The following is an 11,815-nucleotide window of genomic DNA, read 5'->3' as shown; positions in this document are numbered from 1 at the left end:
GAATCTTCCGTTTTCCATGAAAGCCTTCAACCTCTAACAAAACAACACTTTTGAATGTTTACTAACAAGCTCTAACAATAAAGAAATCAGATGCATAGGCTTTACCTGCACTCCATAACCAAGGCGGCAAACGCCGGCCAACTGCCTGTGCTGTTAAACCATTAGCGTGGTATTCACTGGTGCGGCGCTGGTCTGTGAAAGCGGCTAGCATGCTAGACACAGTTCAGAGGTTATTGGAGATGAGGAACTGTGCCCCACAGGCTGTTTGTACATGACCTCACCACTCTGAAGGGGAAGAAAATTTACTCATATCGATGTAAGCGGTGCCGTGCCAGTTGGCTGCAAGGCCTGCAGACGTCCCCTGGATTGTTTTATTTACTAGCACCAACAAAGCCATACAGACCCTCTACAACTGCAGCTACCAGCGTGACATGAGAAATGCGCAGGATGCTACAAGCAAACCGTGGCCCAAGCCGAGATCAATGAGAATAAGTTCATATTCAAAACCTGCAGATGGAACACACAACCCCATCCAAAGGGAAAATAAATCCTATTCTTGTGTTCCAAACACAGTTATGAAGAGAAATACTTTTGGTCATTTATGTAAGAATGTTAAAAGATATATAAAAAAAAAAAGGGGGACGAGGGGACACATTGTCACCCCTGGGGGGCTTGGAGAGCTTTGAGGGTATCCCCAGGAGGCATCTAGGGAGGGTTTTGGTGGTCCTGGAGGGGGGGGGAATAAGGGGGGGGGGGCAGGTACTACCCAACAGTTAGGAAAACAGAGATTATAATGCTAGAAGGAAAAGTGAACTTCATTTCCAGCCTCCTGAAAAACGCAGCTCATAGGACTACCCTGAATTAATTCATGCTTGGATAGAACATATGTTCTGAAGAAACAGCTAGTATTGATTTTAAAATTGCCAGTGATAGAGAATCCACCACATTCCCCATGGTAAATTGTTCCAACGTTTAATTACTTTCACTGTTGAAAAAACTTGTGCCTCATTTCTAGTGTGAAATTGCCTGGCTTCAGGTTCCAGCCACTAGATCTTTTCATACATTGTTTGCTAGCTTGAAGTGCCCTCTTATTAAAGTTTGGTTCTCTAAGCAGGTATTTACAAACTGCAACCCCTTAGGTTTCCCACAGATAAACTAAAGAGGCTCTTCTCCAGGAATCTCAGCCTGTGAAGCATGGCCCCTCACATTACCATCATTTACATGTCTAGTTTCTGAGACACCTCCTCAGTTTAGCTGTAGCTTTCTTGAACTGCGGACACCAAAACAGAAGGCAGTATTACAGTAGCTGAGCACCTGTCAAGTACAAACATTACATATTACTTCCCTAGCTCCCACCTGAGATACCCCAGTTTATATTTCTAAGCCTGCAAACTATGTTTTCAGGCATAGTTTTGCACAAGGATTCACTTTCAGCTGTTTACTAGCGTATTTTTTTCACAATTGCTGCTTCCCAGAATAGGATCCCTTAGGTCAAAAGTATGGCTAACTACTACTGTCTTTTTGTATGCCTTCATACAGTGCTTCATAATTGACCGTATTAAAATACGCACTGCTTCCTGAAGCTAAGTTTAACAAGGAGTCTGCAATTGCCCTGCCTCTGTGACCTTGTCCTTTTTCACGGTTTGTCTGCAGAGTTTTATCATTTGTGCCACCAAGAAACTTTCCTTCAGGTGGTTTTACATCTTATTCCCTAGTGTTGATAAAAATAATAAATATGACAGGAGCAAGAATCAATCCGTGCAGAATTCTGATACTACATGTTTGCGGTAATGATTCTCTGTTTGTGGCTGTATTTTCGGAGTGCCATTTAACCAGTTTTTAATCCATTTGATACACAATAAGTTACTTCATACTATTCTAATTTCTTTGTCAAGATACTATGATGTACAACAACAAATGCTTTAAAAAGCCTAACCACATCTGCACTGCTACCTTTACCAACAAATTTTATAATCTCATCAAAAAGATATGAGATTAGTTTGACAGGATTTATTTCCCATAAATCCATTTTGATTGGCATTAATTATATTTCTCGTCTTTAATTTTTTATTAATCAAATCCCACATCAGTTTTTTTATTATTTCACCTGAAAACGGTATCGGAATGACAGGGCTATAATTACTTAGGTTGTCCCATTCACACCTTTTAAATTTGAAAGCATATTTAAACACAAGCATTTTTTTTTTTTTTTCTCCAGGCTTCTGGCACTTCAAAACAAATGTCAAGCTCTGTGGAAAGTACCCAGGTCATGTTTGAAACTTTTGCAGACATCACCCACATTTTCTCACTGGCCATAAGAATGGCTGTATTGATTCTGGAGCGGTCTGGTGTGGTGTCCTGCCTCCAGCAGCAGACACTGAAGAACGCAGAGTACGCAGCCTGTGCCCAAGGGACCTTGCCCAGTCTGCCCTCCCAGCCCACGGTAATTTGGAGCACTGGGACCTCCTCTGGCAGGCTTCTTCTGTTCATCCTTCTGTGTGCAGCCCCAGGGTTTTTCCTTGTGAGTTTGTCAAATGACTTCCTGAAATAATCTTGATTTCTAATCACTTTACCATTCTGTGGCAATGAGTTCCCTGCAATAACTACACATTGCGTACTGTATTAGTTTAAACCTACTGCCGGAATATATCCTCACGCTGTACGAAGCAGCTAACAGCCACTCTTGTGTTCACCTTCTCCATTCCAATGGTGATTTTGCAGACCTATTTCATATTCCTCCTGGGCCATTTCTCAAGAGCCACAGGCGACTCAATCTCTTTTCCCAGGGAGGCTGCTCTATGCCTATCGGTGCCTGTGCCTCCTGCCTCAGACCCCCTCAAATTCTGCTCATCTCTTTTAGAGGTGGGCATCAAAACCCTGTTTGGTTTGCAGGATGATGCAGATAGATCACTGATTTGCAGTGACACAGACATACACATTGCTTTGTATTTGCTTGTCCTGTTCCCTAATTAATCGTTAGATCTTTGTCTTTTGCACCACCTCTGAACGCTAATCTGACATCTTGACAGAGGTAGTCATGTTTTTTCTCAATTTACTGTTTTGGAAGCAGCTCTTTATCTTGCTAAGCTATTCCTGCGTTGCATTGTTTAGCCGACTGTCACTGCATCTCGAATTGACACTGCTGCCAACTCAAATTACAGTGATCACGCTTGAGATATGACTCAAAACTTCAAACCCATTACCAGGCCCTTCCCTGGGCAAACTGTACCTGCCTCTAATACAGCCACGAGATGAGATGTATTTATTCACTTCGGTCAACACTGGTTAAATTTGCCATAGCAACAAAAATGGAGTTGAACTAGAGTTGCGCGCGATGCTCACCATCATTTGGGAGAGGTGTGTGTTTCCCCTCTGTTTTCAGTCTTGAAGGACATGCACAGCCAGGGCAATGGAGGTCACAGCCATTCCGTTAAGAAATTTCAAACCCGGCTTTTTCATCCAATGAACACACTTACTGGAACAGATGTCTTCAGCTGCGCTCACAAATGTGTTGCCCTATAGAACAGCCTTCTGGGGCTTGCGTATACTGTCTAGGGCCTTTATGCCCGGACAAGTGCAAAACTACCCACGAGCACAAACGATCCGTGCGTAGTCTTATCCCCATGGCCCTGCGTCATTGTTGTTCTCTGTCTGCCCGTGTCTGTAACGCAACAGAAAGAGCGACTGTGGCACTGACTTAACCGAGCTAATTTTGGTGCTAAACATTAAGCTGGAGGCCTGTGGCTGAGGAAGGTGAATGGGGGCTGAGATGTATATCTTAGCTCATCACCCGGCTACTCCCATCCATCACATTCGCTCCTACTGGAAATGACACGAGCAGATCTTTGTTCACGAACAGCGCTTTTTTAAAATCTCTGGCAATTAGGAAGAGTGCATCAGGCAGTGGATGTGCAGTAACAGAAAGAGAAGAACCTTCTGTTTTTCTCTCTGTCTTAATTGCCTCTGTATTTATGGGCTTTGGTAATGGTAGTGAAAATCTTCCTGGCACCATGTGAATGCTTTTTCCTTTCTTCTCTGAATGACTGGTTTGTTCTTTCTATGCTGTTTCCTTCCTCTGTGAAAGCACTTTGCTCTCTGTGACCAGACAACTGCCCTCACTTGCTGCACAAACTCTCACTGCCACCTGGTATGCCATTCTGCAGATGCTCAAAGGAAACAGGCCCTATTAGCTTTATTTTTCCATATAAAAACTCCCCCTGAGAGAGGGGAAAGGATCCAGTTCTACTTCCTGAGGGAACATCTTTGCCTCAGGGGCAAAAAGTAAGTCCCAAGGCAAAGGGACTCCCATTAAATGACAAGGCACCACTCAAAGTCATCCCCATTTACAGCTGTTGCTGCCTCCAGCAGATTTCCCCAAGGGTCTTCATTTAGCTGCAGTTCATTGAGAGGGTCAGGCAGCGATGGCTGCACAACTGGCACAATGCTTGCTTGTTGACCAGTCTGTAGTGTAATTAGACAACCCTGACGGAGGCTGAAGAAAAGAGGAGCCGGACTCGGTGCAACACAATACCAAGCTACACAAACTACGGGCAGGATCCAGGGAAGCCACTGGCAAAAACCCCACAAATTCAAATACTATCAGAATTTGGCTCTTGCTTTTCGCCCCTTACACATCAGGCTCATAAGCACGCTTGTTTGCAGTAAGGTCAGAGGAGCTCTTTCGTCCTGCTCAATAGGCGGCTGTGACATTTGGATAAATAGCCGAAGACTTGTACCAACTGATCCCTTAAATCCTGCCCGATAAACAAAAGTAACAGCAGGATCTTAATACTGCAGCAGTTACAAAAGCTCTGAGGTAAGGGGTACTTTACCAAACAGAATTCAATTACAGTCTTAATACTGGTTTTAATTACCTCGACCAAACTGCTCCGTGGCACAATGTGCTAGAACGCTCAGCCAGTGTCTTGCTGCTGAAGGCACTCAGCATAGAGGAAATTTACTCTCTTTTTTAGAAAGTATGTAGAGACTTCAGCTCTATCAAATATATACTTTGCCTCCCATGACACATCACTAGTCCCCAATGGCATCTATATATCCTATCATGCAAACAGTTCCAAAGCTATCAGCAAGAAGTTTTTAGAAAATTTTCCTGAAATTAAACAGGAAATTATCATAAAGCATTACTTTAATAACTTTCAAATAAGAGAGATTAAAGAGCAGTATCTGAATGAATTAAACACAGAGCACAAGAAAAAAAAAAAGGAGTAATAATAAACAAAAAGGCTTTTTCTGTCAAGGCAAGATATATTTTCTTTGGCATGTAAAATTCTCAAACGTCTTGATTTTTAAAATGGAAGTTGTTTGTTTCTGTCAGTCTCTCCCTAACAGCACACATCATTGAAGAGCTATTAATACTTTTTTAAAAATGAAAATTTCAATCAGTTTTAGGTTTAGAGCTCTTCTAAGGTAAGTACTTCACTCAGTGCAGGAAGTAAGTATATTTAGGAACCAAAAGGCTGTCTCCTAATCTGCTGTTTCCAAAAGAGAAGCCTCCGCTCAGCACTGTTTACCTTCTCAGACCTATGGTCATGCAATATGGATTTGTTTGCTAAAGACAGCTTAGGAAAGATAACTTAATTCTGTTGCACTAAAGGTTTGTGTTAAGTGCAGCACAACACCTTAGCTGTAAACATCATCTAATACACTCCGATTATCCACAAATGTCATTTGCTACCACTCCATCTCGGGAACCAGTTTCATTCCATACAAGTCCTGCATACCATGGCTGTTTGTAGCCTCCACAACTAAATCCAAAGCGAAAAAACACATGAAATAAAATACACCCTCTTTTCACAAAACCGTGACAGACTTATCATCCCCGCTTCACCCAGTCACCATGCTGCCCTCTTCCTTGAAACTGGCAGTTCTGGGTGGGTCTGCCATATTTACTTTCTTCCTTGTGGGAAACAGCATGTTAGCAGGTTGTCTGTCCCAGAAGGAGTTAAAAGCACTGTCTTAGGGTGCTTGGAAGACTTCTAGGAATTACAGAGAATAGGGAACGGAGTGTGATGATTGCTCTAACTTTTAATATCCTTGCTTTTGAAGTTGTACTTATTCTATTATAGGCATGCTATACTCAACTGACAAACATTAGAGAAGTTCCTTGTACGAAATCCCTAAGTTAAGAGAGGGCCGCAGGCATAACAATAGTGATTTTTATAACATAATCATCAGGAAATTGTTCAGCTTTTCTAAGGTAATGTGTTCTCTAAGATCCTGCAGTCCCTAACAGTAGCTCTTGCTTTGTCTTTGTTTTCCTGGAAGGAAAAAAAAAAAAAAAAAAAAAAAGATGTACGCTGACAAGAAAAACAATCAAAGCTTTTCTTCTCCCTTCCCTCTCAACTATTAACTACCAAGATTAAACATGGGAGCATACGTATTTCACAATCCATTTCCCTCCAACAGCTCTCCATAATCTTAACACTCACTGCATAACTGAATAACCACCATGTTTTCCTAATATCCCATAGTTGGGAATAAGTAGAAAAGGCAGGTTTGATGCGTTGCAGCAAAACTTTGTACTAATTAACAAATATGTTTACCTTGATCCTCTCTCTGTCCCTTCTGAAAGGAGCCTGAATTTACTTTCATGTGGCCAAGGTATTAAGTCTTTTCCAACAATGGCAGCCACCACTTTGAGTCTCATGGAAATCAGCTGAGGTATCAGTCTCAACAGTGCTGTGGCTGAACAAGCAACACAAGAGCCTGCATGTAAAATTGTTCGCTTAAGAGCCAGCAACTCATCAAGAGAAAGAGTTCTGAATCATAGCGAGCCCAGATAAATTTAGAAATGTTACACCAGGAACAGCAATAGCACGGGGTGAACCGCTGCGAGACTTCCTCCACAGGCTGCCAGAGGTAACGAGAGCAGGCTTTGGCTGGAATACCAACCCAGGGCCATGAACATCAAACCTCTATGGAGAGTATGTCTCCAGCAACCAATGAATTGCCGTTGTCGTTTTCAAGTTAAGACCAAAATGGCTCCAGCCTCCCTAATGCTGATCTCTCTAAAATGCGTCTAGCATACTGAATGGTGAACACTGGACCCCTACAGGAAATTAGGATTGGTTTTCTTTTTTAATCAAAACAGCCAGAGCTGGCTTTTTGAGCCAATGCAAAACTGTTTCCCTCCAAAATAGTCATGTTAGGTATCACCCCTTAAAAAGCTGTAGAGAAGGGTGCTGTCCGAGATGACCTCAGAGGCTCACACAGAAGACAAACATACTTTGCAAAGTTTTTTGAAGAGTTTCCTGCACTGGTATCAGGAGGATGGGTGATTCTCTGGATTTACAGTTTGGCATCCCACTTTTGTCTCCTGCATAACAAAGACCTAACGACATCCTCACCCAAACGTGCTACTACAGCTGCAAGGAGGACTACACCCTCTCAACTCCCTACCCTCCTGGGAAACCCAAAGAGACCCAAACTCACCCAACATCCCCCACAATCCTTCAAAATTTGGAAGGGGCACAAAAGGCTTTATTTCATAATCATAACTGACTTCCTTTGTAACATACACCTTGAAGACTCAAGGTACTTTTCATTCTTTGGGAGAGGAGGAACGGGCCCAGAGGTATGGAGCTAAGATTAGAGGAAACCTCTGACAGCTGTGACTTATCCAACATCCCTGAAAAAATCTACAGGGAAGCTAATGATGTAAACAAGTTTCCAAGTGTTGGACTGCCCTGCTTCACTCGTAAGGTCATGTTTTTTTGAAGCTGAGTTGAGGAAAGAAACAAGACAGTTGCTTTTCTCACGAATTATACCAGCAAGTTAGTGCACAACTACTTCTGCAAGACTAACTCACCTACACACGTCATAAAAGCAGGTTTGCAGAAGTAGCCCTTTATATGAAGCACCACACACCTGTACCACGTTTCTAAAAGAGTCAGGTCAATGCACATGAATCAGAATGGGCTCTGTGGCATGGGAGAGACAGCAAATTATCATCCAGTTACATCTTTCCAATATTCTGGGACAGGTTCCCAAGAGGAAGCGAAATTTGAGTTGAACAGAAAGTTAACTGCAGCTTTAAAAAACCTTATCTGCCAAGTTGAACTGCAATCCCAATATTAGTGACACAGCAGGGGGGTTTGATCACGGGCTTTTAAATCCGGACCGCAGGTAGATATTTTAAGCTGCATTATGCACTTACTTGTTAGCACAGGAGGCTGGGAATGAGCATTTCGGATGGGGGAGAGGAGGAAGAAGGGGCTGCTGGCTGTGAAGTTAGCAGGAGTACCAAAAAGGACAGCATAACCATGCGGAGAAGAGCTGAACCTTGCCCTTGGCTCCGAAAGCAGTGCTCTGCCTTAAACTTCCCGCTCCTGCTCTAGAAGTGAGGCAATGATGTGCTCTCTTTGGGAACCGCGAGGCGAGGTCTCGGGTAATAACAGGCATTACGAAAGGCACAAGAGTGGCAACACCAATTTCATGGAAGAGGTGGAGCCTACACTTGCTCGTCCTTTGGCTCACAGCCTAGTGCATTTCCTCACAAACCAGGGGGGTTTTGTGGCCCGGCGCTCACTGTCTGGCTGACAGACCGATGAGCTAGCTCTGCTGCATCCCTCTCTCCAGCTCCCCAAATTAAGTCTAACAATTTTCTGCATTTCAGATGTGTGACCATCTGTTTCCAGCCTTGTGATAGACCTCACAGAGGGGCATCCTAGAGATACCATTTTCAGAAGCCGCGTGTCTTCTGTTCTCCTCTCTGTTCATTAAACAAGCATTTAAAAGGTTTTCAAAGTACTCGTGCCAAAAAAAAGGGCAAGAGGCTTACCTGGGTTACTTCCTGCTCACAACCACCTTAAGTCACATCTTACACACGACGATGCATCGATTTCAAAATCTATGTATACACCATAAAGCAAATAACATCTTTTCTAGAGTCTGTTGCACCGACCAGTAAATTTCATACCCAGCCTGTTGGTCAGCATTACCTCAGCCCCTCCACATAGGCACGAATATTAAAATAAAAGTAAACTGTAAGGAACACATTGCACAAAGTACCTTATATTGCAAGTAAGTACACTCTATTCAAAACTTATGTCTTGAATTAACAAGTCAGCTCATGTCTTTATTCTTCATCAACTCCAACAGCACACATTTAGCCTTAAAAAAAACAACCAAAACCACACCCCCAAACCAACCCAGGTGATATGAAATGAGAATTAAATGGGGAGTGGGTAATAGGATTTGCTTTTTGAGAATACATACTTCTCTGCTTGCCTGTGCAGCTTTGAGGACTACAAAATTATTTCATTTACAAAAGAAAGTAAAAAATAACTTTCCTCCAGAAACAGGAAAGTTAAGTAAAACACCAAATGGTATGAGAATTACAAATAATTCAGCAGTTGGCAAGACTGGATGGAGCATGACTGATACAGATGGAAGACTTAGTGGCCAAACTCTAACAAGTCTCTGCTGAGTACGTATGGACTGAGATTTTTCAGAAGCTTGCAATTTAGCCACATCCAGGTGGATATGAACCGAGATGGCAAAAGGTAAATCCCTGACACCAAGGCTACTTTACCTGCCAAATTCCAATCTCTCCTCCAAACAATATAAAAGCTGAATTTTCATTCAAAACAAACAGGATTTTCTTTTTTTTTAATGAGTAAGACAACATATGTTTTCCTAATCTCTGTACTTTTTAGCTGAAATTTTCACAAGTATTCAGCCCTGGGCTAATACTCAGCACAAACTACTTCAAACCAAATGGATGCAGTTTGGCAAACTGATAAGCAATGGAAAATTATGTTGGATAATGAAAAACGTTAGGCACTTTAGTGATAAGCAATTGTATCAGCTTTGCATAGGATGCGCCTGTCTCCAGCTGTCTCCCTTCAGACCAAATTCAAACACACACAGACAGGTACAGTTCATCTGAAATTTTTTTTTTTTTTTCAGTGATTTGCACCAGATGGGAACGCAACTCACAGTGCTGACTGCACGTGTGTAACGCGCTCTGATATTTTGTAGGAAAGTCAGACAGAAAGTTGTAGCATTTATTCTTGCTGTTGCTGTCCCTGCCTTATAGGCTGTATTTTTTGTAGAGGAGCGAAAGGTAATGAGAAAGGCCCGTAAGAGAGGATTGCAATGGCTGGGCAGTGCAGTCTCTTGGCCTATTTTGGCTGCTTCTATTTTAGGTTCCCGGCCATGGGAATTTCTCTTCCTCCACTGACAGAGCGGCAGCAGACTCACGGGCTCCCTCACCTCATTCTGACAGCGACTGCTGATGCTGTGATTTGCCTCCCAGGATGCTGTCTGCGAGGGGGCTGAGCAGCAGGGAAAAGAAGAGCTTAGATAGTCAGAGCTCATCATATAAAAAAGAGGGAGACTGAGGCCAGGCTTCCTGAGGAGAGTAGTGGCAAGGTTCTCAAAGGAAGCGGCTTTGCCCGGGAGCTATTGGAGAGAATCAGGAGGTAGGAGACCCCATTCCCCTTTACTGCTCAGCCACTGAGGTGCTGTGTGACAAGTTATAACTTCACTGCCCTCCGATAAAATGGGAACAGGAGCAATCCACATAATGAACATGCATACTTACGTGTGCAAGAGGGGGACAAATATACTGAACACCTCTAAGTGCACTTCTTTCTTCCAAAGGGGATCTTCAGAAGAAAAGCAACGCTACCAGTATATTCTGTCCACTTTACCCAGTGCCTTGCAGATAATATATGACCAAACATTTTCCACTTTGTGTACCTTTCAATTCACAGAGCACATCTGTTCCCCGCAATCCTTCTGCTGGTCCACAAGTACCGATCTCTGTCCCCTATTACCACTCTGCAATCCTCAGGCCTCACTCCCCGATTTACTCTTGGCAATCCCCGATTCCCATGCGGAGCCAGGACCCTGCCGCCTTCTGTGCACGCCCAGGATCGTGCTCCTGCTCACCCCCTGCTCCCGGCACCCTCCGTGGGCTGCAGTCCCGCAATCCCCTTTCCTTCCACACTCTGTGCTGCCCTCCCCCTGGTGTCACAGTCGCACACACATACAAAGCGCCTTCTGCCTATTAAGCGCTTCCATTCTGCAAAACCTCACAATTAAAACTAATCCTTATCCTGCAAATAAGCTGAAAACGAAAGCAGTGCCTTAGAAAGCTTTCCATTTAATGAGCAGCTTTGCTGTGGCCCTCACCAATCCCCATCATCTCCGTTCTCTTCTTCAAGCAAGATCAGCCCCCCTGCAGCTCCTTACTGTAAACATTAATTCAGGAGGTCACTTACATATTAATGCTGACCCCGTTTCTGGCACCTTTGCTGATACAGAGCAGTCCCCCAGCAGTCCCATTAGCAGCAAGTGTTTTCAAAGAAGCTGATTCTTAATGTGGGTATGGGCAGTGGAAGCTGACCTCCATCACTTCTCCTCCCTTCCTCGCCTACTCTCAGAACGTGACCAGTACTTGCCAGTACCAGATTACCGCATTACACCTGTGTGCCCGGGGTGCACTTCTGTTTGTTTTCTCCCCCATGCAAATGCATGCCTGTGGCCAAGGGAAGCACTGCGCCCACACAAACAGCAGCCGCCTCACAAAGCGGCAAATGTCTGAAACCAGTTGTTTTTAAAAGCACTCGGGTATCGCGATCATGGACAGGAAGACAAAACACCAGGTAGACTGACCTCTTACAAGCACGCTTCCGTGACACTTTAACCCCTATATATAGACACATATCCCCAATCCCAGAGGAATGCAAGTCCACCCTTCTCCTTGCCCCATGCCCCCTCTCTGATGCAATTACTCATCCCTCACACTAGGTTGCACTTGCCTGCTTGAATTGACCATCGGCCAGCA

The sequence above is a fragment of the Charadrius vociferus genome, unplaced genomic scaffold (assembly GCF_000708025.1).
Source record: "Charadrius vociferus isolate BGI_N301 unplaced genomic scaffold, ASM70802v2 scaffold162, whole genome shotgun sequence".
NCBI classification, from domain to species: Eukaryota; Metazoa; Chordata; class Aves; order Charadriiformes; family Charadriidae; genus Charadrius; species Charadrius vociferus.
This window is presented reverse-complemented; position numbering follows the sequence as displayed.